Source organism: Dipodomys merriami, unplaced genomic scaffold, assembly GCF_024711535.1.
Source record: "Dipodomys merriami isolate MVZ:Mamm:240054 unplaced genomic scaffold, mDipMer1.0.p SCAF_13, whole genome shotgun sequence".
Lineage (NCBI taxonomy): Eukaryota > Metazoa > Chordata > Mammalia > Rodentia > Heteromyidae > Dipodomys > Dipodomys merriami.
In genome coordinates, this window is record NW_027202604.1 from 20,999,075 (window position 1) to 21,015,316 (window position 16,242).

Here is a 16,242-nt window from a genome sequence, read left to right on the forward strand (position 1 = left end):
TTGTCACACAGGTGGACCCACATCTGGATAAAGTGAGTTGCTGCAATTCACACATTCATCCTGGAGTCAATTCACATCTGTCCTCACTCCCTGGAGGAAAACTAGGAAAGGCAGAGTCTTTTGTGGTATGGGCACTGATGCATACAGCTTGGACCAAAAATAAAAATTAGTACCTGTTAGTTTAACAGAAAGATGACTGCAGCACATAAATGGACTTACTTACTCAGGGCTTCTCAAACTCAATAGTTGGTTGGGACTGGGGATTGGGCTGCCTTGTACCCTGTGTGAGATTCTATGGCCTCCTAGCCCCTAGCTTTCACTAGATACTAGACATAAATTCCTCATTCCCCAGATGAGTTTTTTTTTTAATGATAAATGTTTGTGGGAGGATGATGGTGGTGTTTAAATTTTCTCCAGCTGAGAACCACTGGTCCAGCAGCTAATTTTATGCATTTGGGGAGGACTTAATACCATACCAGGCTGTGAGCCTCGTGAAAGGTGTAAACCACAGCTGGCTGAGGCCCTCCTGGGAGCTCACAGTTTGGAGAAGAGAGACAGATGTTAACCACGCAATTCTGTGTAGAATTCCTGGTGGAAAGAGCCTCCAAGGAAAAGTACAGTGCCTACCAGCAGGATAAAAAATGTTCTTCAGTCTGGCTGCATGGAGCAATTCCTAACAAATAGGGTCTTTTTTTAATCAGAAGATGTTAGATATCTCCAATGAATGTGGGAAGATTTTTCTGAACTCAAGTGTGACCAGGCTCTAAATCACCTGAAATTCAGAGGGTTTTTTTTTCCAGTTCAAGAGACCCTGACACCTGCATGAAGGTTGTCAGACAGACAGAGGAACACGGATAGAGCACAGAACACCTCCTCTGGCCCAAGAGGGAGTATCAGGCTTGCCTCTGCCCTTTGAATACACAGGAGCTAGACTTTGTTGTGCCTTTCATCTATCAAATGGCTGTCAGCAGGCTTCTGCAGGTTTAGGGATAATGGACTTGGATGTTTATCAAGCCAAACAGAAAAAAAAAAATCCACTGAGATAGCGATAAGGGGAAATATATCTCTCTAAAAATAAACCTGATTTTAATTTCAAACTGGGTCAGTTTAGCTTGGGAATTATTGAAGAGTGTGGCGGAGCCACTCAGGAGATGAAGTGGAACTGGTGATTGCTGAATTTGCATATGCTGCTTAAAATTCAAGAAGCCGTCTGCTCTGGACATGGCAGCATCCTCTCCAGACTGCAGGCTGTGGATGGATGAGAGGCACGTGATAGCCTTTGTCTCAGAGAGGTGCAGAATCCACCCAGAGGCTGTGGTGAGCTTGTGTCAGTAGGCCCCTGTGTCTGAATCAGGGCAGAGCAAGGGCACTGGATAAAGAGTAGCACAGATTGGCCAGCCTCATGGTAGGGGCTGAAGTGTCCAAGGTACTCTTGTCACTGTGACTTTCTAGAACTATGAGATGGGAGCCAACTGTTTTCCTGCATGCATTTAACCTTGATGTATGGGTGCACAGGATGGAGGCTTGGGCGCTTCAACAAGAGGAGAACCAAAAGTGGAGATGCTGCATCAGGCTTGAGATCAACATTCTCTGCTTTCTGAGACTCGTTTATTTACCATAGAGGCTCTGGGGACCACGCCCCTTTTCTTAATTCCCTCCTCTGGCCTATGTACCCATCTTGTGTGAATACAAATCCTCAGATTTCCTATTTACAATTTCTACTATTTATACAGTTAAATAACTAAGAACATCATTTCATAAGCTCAGAGGCCAAATTCCAAACACTGGATTTTTTTTTTATGTGTATGCCAGTCCTGGGGGTTTGAACCTAGGGCCTGGTTGCTCTGTTAGCTTTTTCTGCTCAAGGCTACAACTTGAGCCACAGCACCATTTCTGGTTTTTTCTGAGCAGCTTATTGAAGATAAGAGTCTCATGGGCTTTTCTGCCCAGGCTGGCTTTGAACCTTGATCCTCAGATCTCAGCCTCCTGAGTAGCTAGGGTTATAGACTTGTGCCACCAGTGCTGGATGAAATTTTTACATACATGGCCACATTCAGCCACATAATCTTTCTTATTCTTTTTTGGATTAGTGAAAATTCTGCTAAGAACTGTTACTAGTCCAATGGCCCATGAGTGGGAACCAGCAGAACTAATTTTCCTGATTCTCATTCTGCTCTTTTCTCCAAATGAGACCTTCAGAAGTCCTCTTCCTGAAAAGCAGACCTTATTATAACTCACTACTGATGAAAACCCTCAGCAACCATGCAACTATGCCCAGGATAAGGTGGAACACATGGCAAGACAAAGAAACTAAATGGCTTGCTCAGATCCTACTGCTCCTGAGTTCTGGGTAGAGCCTGAATGTGAATAGGAGGCCTTTGCCCACAGAGACTGTGAGAGTAGCCATTGCTGCAACCCAGCCAATAGCTGGTTGCTAGAAATCTTCTATTCACTTGTCTTGACTCCTTTCCCATCAACATGGACTACTGACCTTGGAATTCTCCATCTTTCCTAAAAGCAACCAACCTGGGGGGATGGATAGATAGATAGATAGATAGATAGATAGATAGATAGATAGATAGATAGATAGATAGATAGATAGATAGATAGATAGATAGATAGATAGATAGATAGATAGATAGACAGATACATAGATAGATAGATACATAGATACATAGATAGATAGATAGATAGATAGATAGATAGATAGATAGATAGATAGATAGATAGATAGACAGACAGACAGACATATCTACCACCTCTCTCTCCTCTCCTTCTGTCCTCTCTTTTCTTCTCCTCTCTCCCTTCCTCATACCCCTCCCTTATTCAAACTCTAAACACTAATGGAAACACACACAAGGACAGGAACGTGGGAATGGTCTGTATCTGTATTCTCTACAGTGGTAGCTAACAGCCCTATCTGTCTGGAATGAGCAACAAACAGGCCAGAGTGTGGAAATGAACACTAGGTGCAAGACTGTGAGCTCTCTGATTACCATTGATCACAACTAAAGAATGCTACTTTGTACCTTATACAAATAAAGGCACAGACAGGAGGCTAGTAGGCTGAAGGGGGTGCACAGGGGGTATCCATAATGCTTCCTCTTTGCATAACTGAAGGGCAGATTGGGAAGGAAAGGCAGAGCAGTCACTGTCTATAGCTGTCATTGGTAACACTGCTCTGCCTGGGTCTACCCTGTGGATGGGACAACTTGAGCCCTCTGAATTTACTCACTTGGATGAATGATAATGACACCAATTTCCTTCATTGATCTTTACCACATAAGTAATGCAGTTGCACCTCTTTCCCCAAACTGGAACCAATGACTTGTCTACATTGAAATCGGCATTATAACTGTGATTGCAGATAAAATAATCACATTCCTTTACCTCTCTTACTAAAGTAACAATTATGAAAGATTTTCAGCCATCTCATCTGATATAGCATAGAAACTGAAGCTGGTGCTTGGGATGGACCTGGACCCGCTGTCAATTCATATCCAGATATAGATACTCTACTGTGAATACCTTATCTCTTTTTAAAATCTGACTGCTTGTATTTAGATATGATATATTTGAAAAACTCTCATATAGTCCCTTCAACCAAGAAAGGAAAATATATTTATTTTTTACATTCTCCTTTTTTAAAAAAAAAAAATTTTTTTTTTTTGGGTCCGGTCGTGGGGCCTGAACTCTGGGCCTGGGCGCTGTCCCTCAGCTCTTCAGCTCAAGGCTAGCGCTCTACCACTTGAGCCACAGCACCACTTCCGGCTTTTTTTCTTTTTGCTTATGTAGTGCTGGGAATCGAACCCAGGGCCTCATGCATGCAAGGCAAGCGCTCTACCACTGAGCCACCTTCCCAGCCCCTGTCCTTTCTTTTTGAAGTACTTGATTTAGAGAAGGTATGAAACTAGAAAGAGACTTATGCCCACAAGTCATTACCTGATTTATGAAACAGTAACCCTCTGTATTACACCTTAATAACAACCTTAGCTAGTTAACCTCTCTTAGCCTCAATTTCCTCTCTGAAATGCTGATAACAATACCTATCTGTATGACATTATACGTCCTTTGGAAAATATCTCATATCAATACTAGTCATTCCTATTACTGCTTGCTTTTGTAGTTAATTGCCTGGTTTTAGCATCTGTAAGGTAGAAAGACTCTGTATTTGTATCTGGACCTACATCAAAAGAGGTGATACTGGCATCCTGAAGTATTCATGATGCTGAAACTACTACTTGACTTCAGTGTAGGTTCCTGTTTTGTTTGTACCCAAATGGATGCAGAGTTCAGTGCTGACTCTAAATATCTGGCAGCAGATTCTGTCTGATTCACTGAGCATGATCACTCATGATAGAGTGACACAAGGCATTCTTTCCAAATACTCTAGAAATGGTAGAAATCATTAGGAAAAACTGTCAGGGAATGGAAGTATGGAAAAAGTATACGAACACATACCAGTCATGTTAACTGAAATCAAAAGGGTACAAAACAAGTCACAAGAGGGGGGGGGGTCACTTGTTAGTTCATCCCATAAGGAGCAAATGTATTTTACACACGGGCCAAAGTGATTTATAACATGAAGTCTAAAAGCCTGTCTTTTAAGTCAAAGAGACATCAAGGCAAACAAACCCTGTGTCTGCTACTTACTAGCTCTGTGAAATCAGGAAAATTACCTAAGAATTTCATGTATGAGTTTCACAATCTATAAAATGAAGAGAAAAACAGTATTTAGTCCATTGAGTTACTAGATGACAACTAAGTTATCTGACACTAAGAAAAAGCCTGAAAGAGGAAGCAAGGAAGGGAGATGAATTAAAAAAAACCAAAACTCCAACCCAAATATCTATCAATTGGGGGATACAACCTATATACTGTCTTACCTTCTAATCTGATTTCTTCCCTTACGGAACCTACTTGGTACTGGAGACTGAAAATACAGCAATGAAATACTTATAGATGAAAATTTGTACTTGAAATAAGTAAGGTGCTGGGTTAGAAGAATGACTCAAGGATCTTTCTGTAATCTTCAGTGGTCTCTTAGAGGTATATGAAAAATGAGAAGAATGGGGGGCAATGGATTTCAGCAGAAAGAACAATCTAGAAAGAGCAATTTTTGTGAACATGGTTGCATTTCGGACTTCCTCATAGGCTTGTGCAGGAGTTGCTTGTGGCAGGAAGCGTCTGCCATGTCCTGTCAGCTCTATCTTGGTCCTTGTGCCTGTGAAATCTCCTTCCTGTGAGGAAACTCTGGACCTAGTGACGTGCTTCTAACACACGGGTATGGCAAAAGGTATGGATTCTCACTTCTGTGATTAAGTTATAAAAGAATGTGATACCACAGCTTGCCAGCATTCTCCTCTTGCTGGCATGAGCTGTTAGGTCGGAACTTCCCACGTGATGAGGAGGAGTAGGTCTCAGTTCCACAGGAACTGACTGGTTTCAACAGCCACTGAGTGACCTTGAATGCAGATCCAGTTCTAGTTAGGAAAATTGTTGACTCTGGCTGACATCTGCTTATGAGAACTCCAGAAACAACAGAACCATCAAAGCTGGGCCCACAGTGCAGGCTCTCACTAACTCAGAGGTTCAAATATAACATGTACTTCTAGCTAGTAAGATTTGGCATAATGTGTTAGGTGTTACCATTCATTCATTCATTCACCCATTCATTCATTCATTAATATACCTATTCATTAAAGGAGAGATTTCTTGCCGGTTGAGTAATCACCTAAGGACTAAGGAAAGAAGTGTGCACTTCACTGCCTTGATGCTTCCAGACTCAAATTAGGAGGATGACATACATGTGGCCAAGGGTCAGGACACCTGCACTTTGCAATTGTCCAGTAGTTGCAATGGCTTAAGGTAGAAACAACTAGAAAAGAGATAGCAAGCGCCTGGCAGAGTATGGGATGGAAGGAAGTGAGGAAACAGGGTGGGTGCATATGGTCACACAGCTATGTGCCTCCTAACACTTTACTCATGAAATTGGAACCCCTCTGCACAGCCTCTTTACAATAAAATAAAACTTCGGGTTCATTCTGTTCTCTTCAACTTAAATCACAAGCCTATATGTAATCTCCAGCGTGAGATTATTTTCACCTGCAATGCTTGATTGCTTTACTCATTTGCTTCTTGATGGTCTAAAAACAAGTAAGTGTCTGAAATGCTTACTTTGTTGAAAATTTAAGATAGGTAATCAATCAATCAGGTTTCTGAGACAAAGACTGAAGCTATATTTCTAATTAACTTTCATAAACTGGAAGTGGGACCACTTCGATCTAATTCGCTCTTCTGCATGTGTTGGCTCACTGTTTGTTGGGGGGGTAAGGGGGGTGGGTCACACATCTTCACAAAAAGAGATTCTAGTATTGGACAGAAAGTGATTGAACTGATGCTTGCTTCATGGTGGAATTAATGTAACAATAAAAATTAGTTACAGCCGGGCGCTGGTGGCTCACGCCTGTAATCCTAGCTACTCAGGAGGCTGAGATCTGAGGATCGCGGTTCAAAGCCAGCCCGGGCAAGAAAGACCATGAGACTCCTATCTCCAATAAACCACCAGAAAACCGGAAGTGGCTCTGTGGCTCAAGTGGTAGAGCGCTCGCCTTGAGCTGAAGAGCTGAGGTACAGCGCCCAGGCCCAGAGTTCAAGCCCCAGGACCGACAAAAAAAAAAAAAAAAAAAAAAAAATTAGTTACATATAAATTTGACAAGGACAATGGTGCCACGAGAGCATTCACGGATGCTTCAGAGTTTGGGAAAACTTTCCTGAGAGACAAATCTGAGGTTTAATTTTAGCTCTGAAAATTTGCCAAGCCTGCAAACCTAGAAGCAGCTTAATTAAAATTAATGAGAAATGATTTCCATTTTAAAACTCTGATTAATTTGTTACTTTTGTCCAGAATGCTTGTGCTTTTTTTCCCCCTGAATTCATGTCGTATATTCAAATTTCAAATTAAAAACCTTAATGATTTGTTTTCTTCTCTTTCATGCTCTCTTTCCTTTACATTTAATAAGACATGCATAATTAGTTTGAAGTATAATTTATTCATGTGGAATACATATAGTAAAAAGTTTAAGAGCATAGTGCTTGCTGCATTTCAAAACACTTACACACTTAGGTCACTAATCCCTCCACTCTCCTACTACCTTGAGCTTTCTGAAATAATGGATATCCTTTTATATCCACAAGCCATATGTGGCAACTGAGCTAATGTAATTGAGGAAGTGACTTTCGATTGTATTTAATGAGAGGGTGGATGTTACAGATCAAGAATACTTCTCCTGCCTTAGAAACTCTCTGGTGCACTATTAATTGGATGCCTACCAAGTCTTCTTCTCTACCTGAAGTGACTACTCATTCTGTAACTATACCCCAAAGTCAGAATGTGTCTGTAAACTCTTTCTTTATAATCTTAAAAATCTTATAATCTTATAAATGAAATCACACAAGATCTCATCATTTGGGTTGTCTCTTGATATAGTATCTGAGAGGTTCTTCTTTTCATTGAACATAGTAGACATTTATTCATTTTCTTGTATACTATGGTATGTTCATATCATAGTTTATCCACCTTATTATTGATGAATAGTTAGGTTTTTCCAATTTATGGCAATTAGGACTGGAATTGCTATGAATATTCCTGTTCATATCACTTAGGAGAAAGCATACTAAGTTCTCTTGGGTATGGCCCAAGAGATGGAAGTTCTAAGTTTCTCCATAATCTAAGTTCTAAATTTCTCCATATAGTAATGTAAGAAGTGTTCAGGCGCTTCATTATCATAAAATTTTCCTTTTTAACCTTGGCTATACTTACGTTCTTTACAAGGGAATATACAATTAACTGATTCATTAGGTGTTAATATCTAATAACCTTAAAATGCAATGCCTCATGTCATAGTAATAATGCTTGCAGGTATGCTTACTGGGGAAATTTCTGTACATGTGCACAAGAAGATAGGGATAGGACTGTTTACCACAGCATTTTTATACAGTAGCACAAGAGTAGCTGGAATTCAGTGAGTAAATGGCTGTATATGTCTACATAATGAGATACTACTCAGAAAATGAACAAATCCAGCTGCATGCATCATTACTGTAATGTAATGGGGCATTAAAATTGCAGAAAATTACTATTCAATATTACATATATGAAGACCTAAGCTACAACGCTACTAGAAATATGTTAAGAGTCTGTATGTTGGCAATGAAAGTACTATATTGAGAAATGCTTGGAGGAAATGAACAGCAAAAGCAGCAATGTTTATATGTGAGGGAAAGAGGCCTCGACTATACCACTGGCAATAGTTTATTAACCTGAAAATATGTACACGGCTGTAGGTGCTACTATACTTTTTAAAATCATTTTGCATATTGTAAATATTACTGAATAATAAAGAAGGCTTTCATGGAGGAGGGGAGACTGTTTCACATGTCTTAGTCTCTGTCTCACACTTCCACTTTTCAGTGGAAATCTCTTGGCTGTCTAAAGTTTTAGCTGCCCAACCTGGAACTACAGTCCTACTTCTCAGGATTCTCTATAAAGAGATGTAGTCATTGGACTAAGTTCTTACCAATCAGATCTGGGCAAAAATGAGGGCAACTTCTGAGCTGAATTCTTTAAGAGCAGTAGTGTTCCTTTTCTCTTCATGTGGGTTGAGTATGGATGTATTAGTGATGGCAAACCTTTAATTAAATGCACATAGACCATGCCTAGGGAGGTGACAATACCATGAAATCAAAGAACAAGAAGCTCAAAGCTTTCCATCAGAGCAAAATAAAGCTCTTAGGATACAGCAGCTCAGGTTATACTCAACTAACACAGTCAGATAATTAAGGTCCTTGGCAGGGAGAAGAACAATTGGCATCTGAGGGGTTTTTATAGGAAGCATTGTAAGACAATGTGACTTGAGACATGGAGACTGGCACGTTATATTTATGTTTGAAGTCTGCCACTTGTGTGACAATAAGCTGGTTCCTCTCCTATTAGAGTATTATTTCCCTCATCTTTAAGCAGAAATAGAAAGATGCCCTTTCTTTACCACGAGGCTATGAAGATAAAACAAAATTATGCCAACTGCCTAACTGGGCACACAAACAAGAGTATTAGCATTAGTTTTCAACAAATTTAAAAATAAGCGTTGTTCGTCCCAACAGGCTCATGAGTAAGAGGATGAACATACTATTTTAAAGACTATTTAGTAGATACCATATCTACTTGTACATGCAATTGACTATCTGGGATAGTTTATAAGCAATTATCTTTGAAGACTGATTTATAGAATACATATTTTAGTCATTTTCTACATGCATATTCATCAATTAAGTCTATAACTTTCCACTTCATTCTATGAAAGGAACAAATACTAGAAATAAACTTTTACACAGGAAAAATTGCCACATTTCCTTGCTTTTAAAAAGAGGTGGGAACCAAGTACCCATAACTTGTAATCCGTGGTTTAGATCTAAGGATTGAAGTTCAACACCAGCTTAGGCAGGGTAAGAGATAAGACTCTCTTATCTCAACCAGAAAATAAAAAGCCAGAAGTGGGGTGGGGGAGGGAAGTGGGAGAAAAATTAAGGAGGGAGTAACAAGTTCAACAAGAAATGTATTCACTACCTTACTTATATAACTGTAACCCCCCTGTACATCACACTGACAATAAAATTTAATTTGTTTTAAAGCCAGAAGTGGAGACATGGCTCACATGGCAGAGCACTAACTTTGAATTAAAAAGTTTAGCAGGAGAGCTGTGCCCTGGTGGCTCTACTCAGGAGACTGAGATCTGAGAATCATGGTTTGAAGGTACCCTGGGCAGAAAAGTCCATGAGACTCTTATCGCCAATAAACTACTCAGCTGGAAGTGGCTCAGTAGCTCAAATGGTACCCTCAAGCACAAAGAGGCTCATGGACAGTACCTAGGCCCTGAGTTCAAGCCCAGGAACAGCAAAAAAAAAAGTTAAAAAAATAAAAAGTCAAGCAAGAGTATGAGGCTATGAATTTAAATCCCTGTACCAGCACAAACTAAATAAATAAATATAAAACATAAAATAAAATAAGTTAAAGAACAAAGATGTAGAACCTTTTCTGTGCTAAGGCTATTTGTATATGTATAACATCATTCTCAAGTCATACAAAATTATCAATATAGGCAGGCAGCCTGGAGCAGCCAATGAGAAGCCTATGTGTGTGTACCAAATGATTACATGAGATTTAGATGGCCTGACTGGTGGAGCAATGAAAAGTTCCTTAACCCACTTTAAAAGAAGTTGCAGTAAACTAGGAACAGTGGGAAACCAATGCTAGAACTGGAAATCAGCATCTTATTTCTTTTCATATATATATATATATATATATATATATATATATAATTTTAAAGATTCTGTACAGAGGGGTTACAGTTACATGAGCAAAGTAATGAGTCCATTTCCTATTGAGCATTGTTACCCCCTCCTTTGTTTTTTCTCTACCATCCCTTTCACCTCCTTGTTTCTTTCAAGTAAATTTCTTACTATGTACTGCTACCTGGGCAAGCTTCAGAAATCCAAGAAGCAGGGCACATGGATTTACCAAACATTTATAATCCAAGTGAATAAGCCACACAAGCTTTCTCAGACAATGATTTTTGTCTCTTTTTCTATGGGGTAAGTGGGATTTCCTGTCTCTCACAAACTCTTTTTTTTTTTTGGTCGGTCATGGGGCCTGAACTCAGAGCCGGGGCACTGTCCCTCAGCTCTTCAGCTCAAGGCTAGCGCTCTACCACTTGAACCACAGCGCCACTTCTGGCTTTTTCTGCTTATGTGGTGCTGAGGAATCAAACTCAGGACTTCATGCATGCAAGGCAAGCGCTGTTCCACTGAGCCACCTTCCCAGCCCCTCTCACAAACTCGTAATGCTTCTTGCCATCCTTGCAGTAAATCTAAGCTCCTAGTTATGTCCTGTGTATCTGCCTAGGCTCATCCCCTCTGAATGTGGTTTTTATCTGTTTCTGTTTAGTGTCTGGGCTCTAAGGACAGTAATCTACTTAGATGTCATTAGTGTTCCCTAAACCAAGTGCCTGTTTTGTTGTTTTTTTTCTTTTCCTTGAAAGCAATGTCCCTTTCCTTTTCAGGTCTTCAGCGCTGGCTCCCACACTTATAAAGCCTCAAACTAGAAGTTGAGAATCTCAGTTGAGAATTCCTCAGGTGTATTATCTAAAAATGTCATCATTACCCCTTCCCACTAATTGTGACACATTTTCCTTTCTGGCCCTTATTTCTTGATATAGAAGCCACTACATTTGTTCTTTTTGCTTGTCTTTCCTATTAAACCCAAGCTTAATGTCAGCAGAGTTTGTGGTGTCACATCAGCTGTTACCTTCCAGTTCCCAGAACACTGTCAGCCATTGCATGCACTCTCAATTTAAGTGGAATAAACACATGATTAGATATTGCTTGATCATGATTGTACATACAGTCTCACATACTCTAATTTCATTCTCACGTCACTCCTTCTTGCTGATCTTATTTTAACCAAGACAGTATTTTAAGAAAGGAAAGTATGCCTGGTCATTTCAGAGTGCCATAATGGAGTAACTAATGCTTCTCGATGACAAAAAGATCAGAAAGAAAATGTTCTCTGGAAGGCACTTGAAGTGACGATAACAAGCCAATGACTCTCCACGCTAACAATTGACAACAGGATAGGACTTATTTGTCTCCCTCTCCTAATTGTTTCCTGGGAACAAAAATGCACTGTGCTTAAAAACTCCAGCTCGCTTTTCATTAGGAAAGGTCAATGTCCTTCAGATCTTAATTCCTTGTTATTTGTAGTCCCTTCCATTACCTCCTCTCTTCCTTCCTTTCTTCATCCCTTCTTCCCTCCCTTCTTCTTCCTTCCCTTTTTATTTCTTCTTTCTCCCCCTCCCTTTTCTCCTCTTCTCCTTTTGGTTTTTACTTTACTGATAAAAACATTACTTTCTAATAAAATAATTCTATGTGAAAGGTACGGTAAAAGGAATGCATACAGTTCAGCCCCTATTCTACAGGTTCCACACTTTGGATTTGACCAGCTAATGACTGCAAATATTGGAGGAAAAGAAACTGATTTTATATTGAATATGTACACACTTTTTTCTTTGTTGTAATCTCCTAAACAATATAGCATAAGAATAGCCAAAGCAATTCTAGGCAAAAAATGCAAGGCAGGTAGTATCATATACCAGACTTCAAACTTTAATATAGAGCAATAATAACAAAAACAGCTTTGTATTGGCATAAAAATAAACCTAAAGATCAATGGAACAGACTAAAGGACCTAGAAATAAAATCACATATTTACAGTCATCTGATATTGAACAAAGGAGCCAAAGACACACATAGAAAAAACAGCCTCTTCAACAATTGGTGTTGGGAGAACTGGGCAGCTATATGCAGAAGACTAAAGTGGATCCCTGCTTGTCACCATGCACTAATATCAAGTTAAAGTGGATCAAAGACTTCAACGTCAGACCTGAAACTCTGAAACTATTGCAAGAGTTAGTAGGACAAACCTTTGAACTTATAGGTAGAGTCAGAAACTTCTTGAATAGGCTCCTAGGGAAGAGAGACTTGAAAAGTAGAACTACATCAAAATAAAGTTTCTGCACAGCTAAGCACATAATTACTAAACTAGAAAGACAGCCAATCAATTGGAAGATCTTTACCATCAATACATCAGACAAAGGCCTAATACCCAATATATATAAGGAGCTCAAGAAACTAACCCCCACCCCAAACATTTAAACTAATCACTAAATGGGCAAAGGAGCTAAGGAGAGACTTCTCAGAAGAAGAGGTAAGAATGGCAAAGAAACACATGAGGAAATGCTCATCATCCCTGGCCATAAAGGAAATGCAAATCAAAACAACTCTGAGATTCTATCTCACTCCAGTTAGATTGGCCAACACTGTGAATTCGAATAACAACAAATGCTGACAGGGATGTAGGGAAATAAGAGCCCTACTGCACTGTTGGCAGGAATGTAAACTAGTACCAGTACTCTAGAAAGCAGTCTGGAGGTTTCTCAAAAAACTAAACATAGACCTTCCCTCCAACCTAGCTATACCATTTCTACGCGTCTACCTTGAACACCATGAGCAAGGATATGCTAAGGACACCTGCACATCCATGTTCATTGCTGCAGTATTCACAATAGCCAAGCTGTGGAAACAGTCCAGATGCCCCACAGTAGACAAGTAGATCAAAAAATTGTGTTACCTATACACAATGGAAGTTTACACAGTCATTAGAAAGAATAAAATATGATATTTGCAGGGAAATAGGACTAGAACAAATCATGTTAAGTGAGGTAAGCCAAGACCAGAGAGACAAATGGCACGTTTTCTCTGATTTGTGGAAGTGAGATCTAAAATGTACTGGGACATGACAAATTACATAGGATTCTAGATACTCATATATAGTAAGACCAAAAGAGGATAGTCTCAGGAGAGAATCATACGGTGCAATGCCTAACCATATATATGGAGAGAGAGAGAGAGAGAATTGAACTCCTAAGATATGGAAATAAAAGACGTATTGTTTTCTTTTTCTGATGATTGTGTATTCTTTATCTTATATATGGTACACTCACGTGTAGATCCTTGGGTAGAAGGGAGGACACAGAGCTCCAGGAAAAAGGGTGAAAAATAAAGCAATGGGGCACACTGGATATTAATGAGTGTGAACTATACAACTCATGGGTAGAGATGGGAGGGAGGGACTGGGAGAGAGGGAGGGAACAGATAACACTAAACAAAAGGAAATGTGCTCATTATCTGACTCACATAAATGTAACCCCTCTGTATACACCTCTATAATAACAATAAAATTTTAAAAAGAATACAGCATAATAACTGTTAAAGCAGTGTTCATTGCATTAGTTAGCCTAGGATTCATTGCATACAGGATATTGTGCATGAATTACATGCTATTGCATTTTATACAAGGAACTGGCAAATGTGAATTTGTACATCTGCAGATTACTGTAACCAATTCCCTGCCTCTGACAGTATTGGCTTTAAATAGTTGTCCATTATGGCAGGTTATCGACAGTTATGGCCTGTGGAACTATGGTAGATCAAAAGAAGGTACAATCCTTTACTTTGTGGTAGCCATGCCATTTTTGTTGTTGTTGGTGGTGGTGGTCATAGGGATTTAACTCAGAGCTAGGGCACTGTCCTTGAGCTTTTTTGCTCAATGCTAGTTCTCTACCACATTGAGCCACAGCCCCACTTTCAGTTTTCTGATGCTAATTGGAGCTGTCTTAAGGACTTTCTTGCCCGAACTGGTATTGAACTTCAATCCTCAGCTCACAGGTGTGAGACAGACATATCATTAAAAATTGTTTATTGTTATTGTAAAGGTGATGTACAGAGGAGTTATGGGTACTTAAGTCAGGTCAAGCATACATTTCTTTTTGAACAATGTCACCCCTTCCCTCACTCTCTCCCAGTTTTTCCCTCCTGTCTCCAGTCACAAATTTTATAGTTCATTTCCAATGTAGGTATAGCATCACTTCTGCGTTTGTTTATCCATTATCCCACCATTTATGTGCCCCCCTTACCCTCTCAAATACAGATAAACACACAAAATGAAATGAAAACAAAAACAACAATTAACTAATAAAAAAGCCTCTTGTTTCCACTTCCTGGAGTTCATTTTGATATTATTTTATATGACCAGATGCACATAGCTATGTGATCCTGTCATAAGCCTATCCTCCTTCGCTCTCACGCTGTGTCGCTGCCTAGAGGCCTGTATAATTTATCATGCCCCACTGTATTTTTTTCTTTTACCATCAAATGTGTTTATTTGTAGATTTATAGTTATATTGTAGTTACAACAAATGAGGCAAACCATGCAACTTATGTTTCTTTGGGTCTGGCTTACCTTGCTTTTTTTCAGTTTTTACCATTTCCTTACAAATGGTACAATATCATTTTTTTCTGATGGATGAGAAGAATTCCATTGTGTATATACAGCACATTTTCTTGATCCATTTGTCCACTGAGGGGCATTTGGAGTGATATCTTGGCTATGGTGAATATTGCTGCAATGAATGTATTTGTGCTGGTAGCTTTAGTGTTCTATTGGATAAATGCCCAAGAGTATAATTGCTGGGTCACAGGGAAGTTCTATGTTTAAGCATTTCAGAAACCTCTATACTGCTTTCCACAGTGCTTGAACAAATTTACATCCCCACCAACAGTGTAATAGGATTCTCTTTTAGCCACATCCCTGCCACCATTTGTTATTATTAGTTTTCTTGATAAAGGCCATTCTAACTGGGGTGAAGTAAATCTCAATGCAGTTTTGTTTTACATTTCTTTTATGTCCAGAGATGTGGAGCATTTCTTCGTGTGTGTATTGGTCATTCTTACTTCTTATGAGAAGTCCCTCTTTAAGTCTTTGGTCCATTTATTAAGTGGGCTGTTGTTTTGTGAGGGTTTATTGAAAGGTGGTTAATTTTTTGAGCTATAAGAATATTTTAGATATTAAGCCCTTGTCTGATGCATAGTTAGTAAAAAAAAAATCTTCCATTCTGTGATCTATTTATCTTGCTAGCAACGTCCTTTGCCAGGCAGAAACTTTTCAGTTTGATGTAATCCCATATATCCAGTCTTTCTTTGATTCGTTGTGATTCTGGATCATTACTTAGGAAGATATGATCTGTACCTAGGAGCTATAGTCTTTACCCTATCCCTTTCTGTAATACTTTCATGATATTTAGCCTTATAATGAGGTCTTTGATCCATTTAGAATTGATTCTAGTGCAGGGTGATACATAAGAGTCTAGTTTCAGTTTTCTGCATATGGATAGCCAATTTTGCCAGCATCATTTGTTGAAGAGGCTGTCTTTCTTCCAACCTGTGTTTTTTGGTCCCTTATTAAAAATTAGGTGGCTATAGGTCTGTGGGTTTCATGTCTTCCATTCTGTTCCACTGGTTCTCAGGCCTATTCTTGTGTCAGTACCAAGTTGTTTTTATTTCTATGGCCTTGTAATAGAGTTTGAAGTTTGGTATTGATATTCCTCCACCACTATTCTTCCTGCGTAGGACTGTTTTTGCTATTCAGGGTCTTTGGTTATCCATATGAATTTTTGGATTGTTTTCTCTTTTTCTTTGAAGAATGCTGTTGGGATTTTGATGGGCATTGTACTGAATCTGCAAACAGTTTTGGGTAATATTGCCATTTCACAATGTTAATTCTTCCAATCC

The 16,242-nt window shown here is 39.3% G+C and overlaps 1 protein-coding gene and 1 non-coding gene across 8 annotated transcripts in view; both read right to left on the reverse strand.

Moving 5' to 3' along the window:
- Nucleotides 1–16,242, reverse strand: part of Cadps (calcium dependent secretion activator) — a 446,274-nt gene that overhangs the window by 299,190 nt on the left and 130,842 nt on the right. The window lies entirely within an intron of this gene.
- Trnaa-ugc (transfer RNA alanine (anticodon UGC)) lies at nucleotides 3,785–3,864 on the reverse strand. Its single transcript has one exon. It is a non-coding gene; the product is annotated as a tRNA-Ala (tRNA).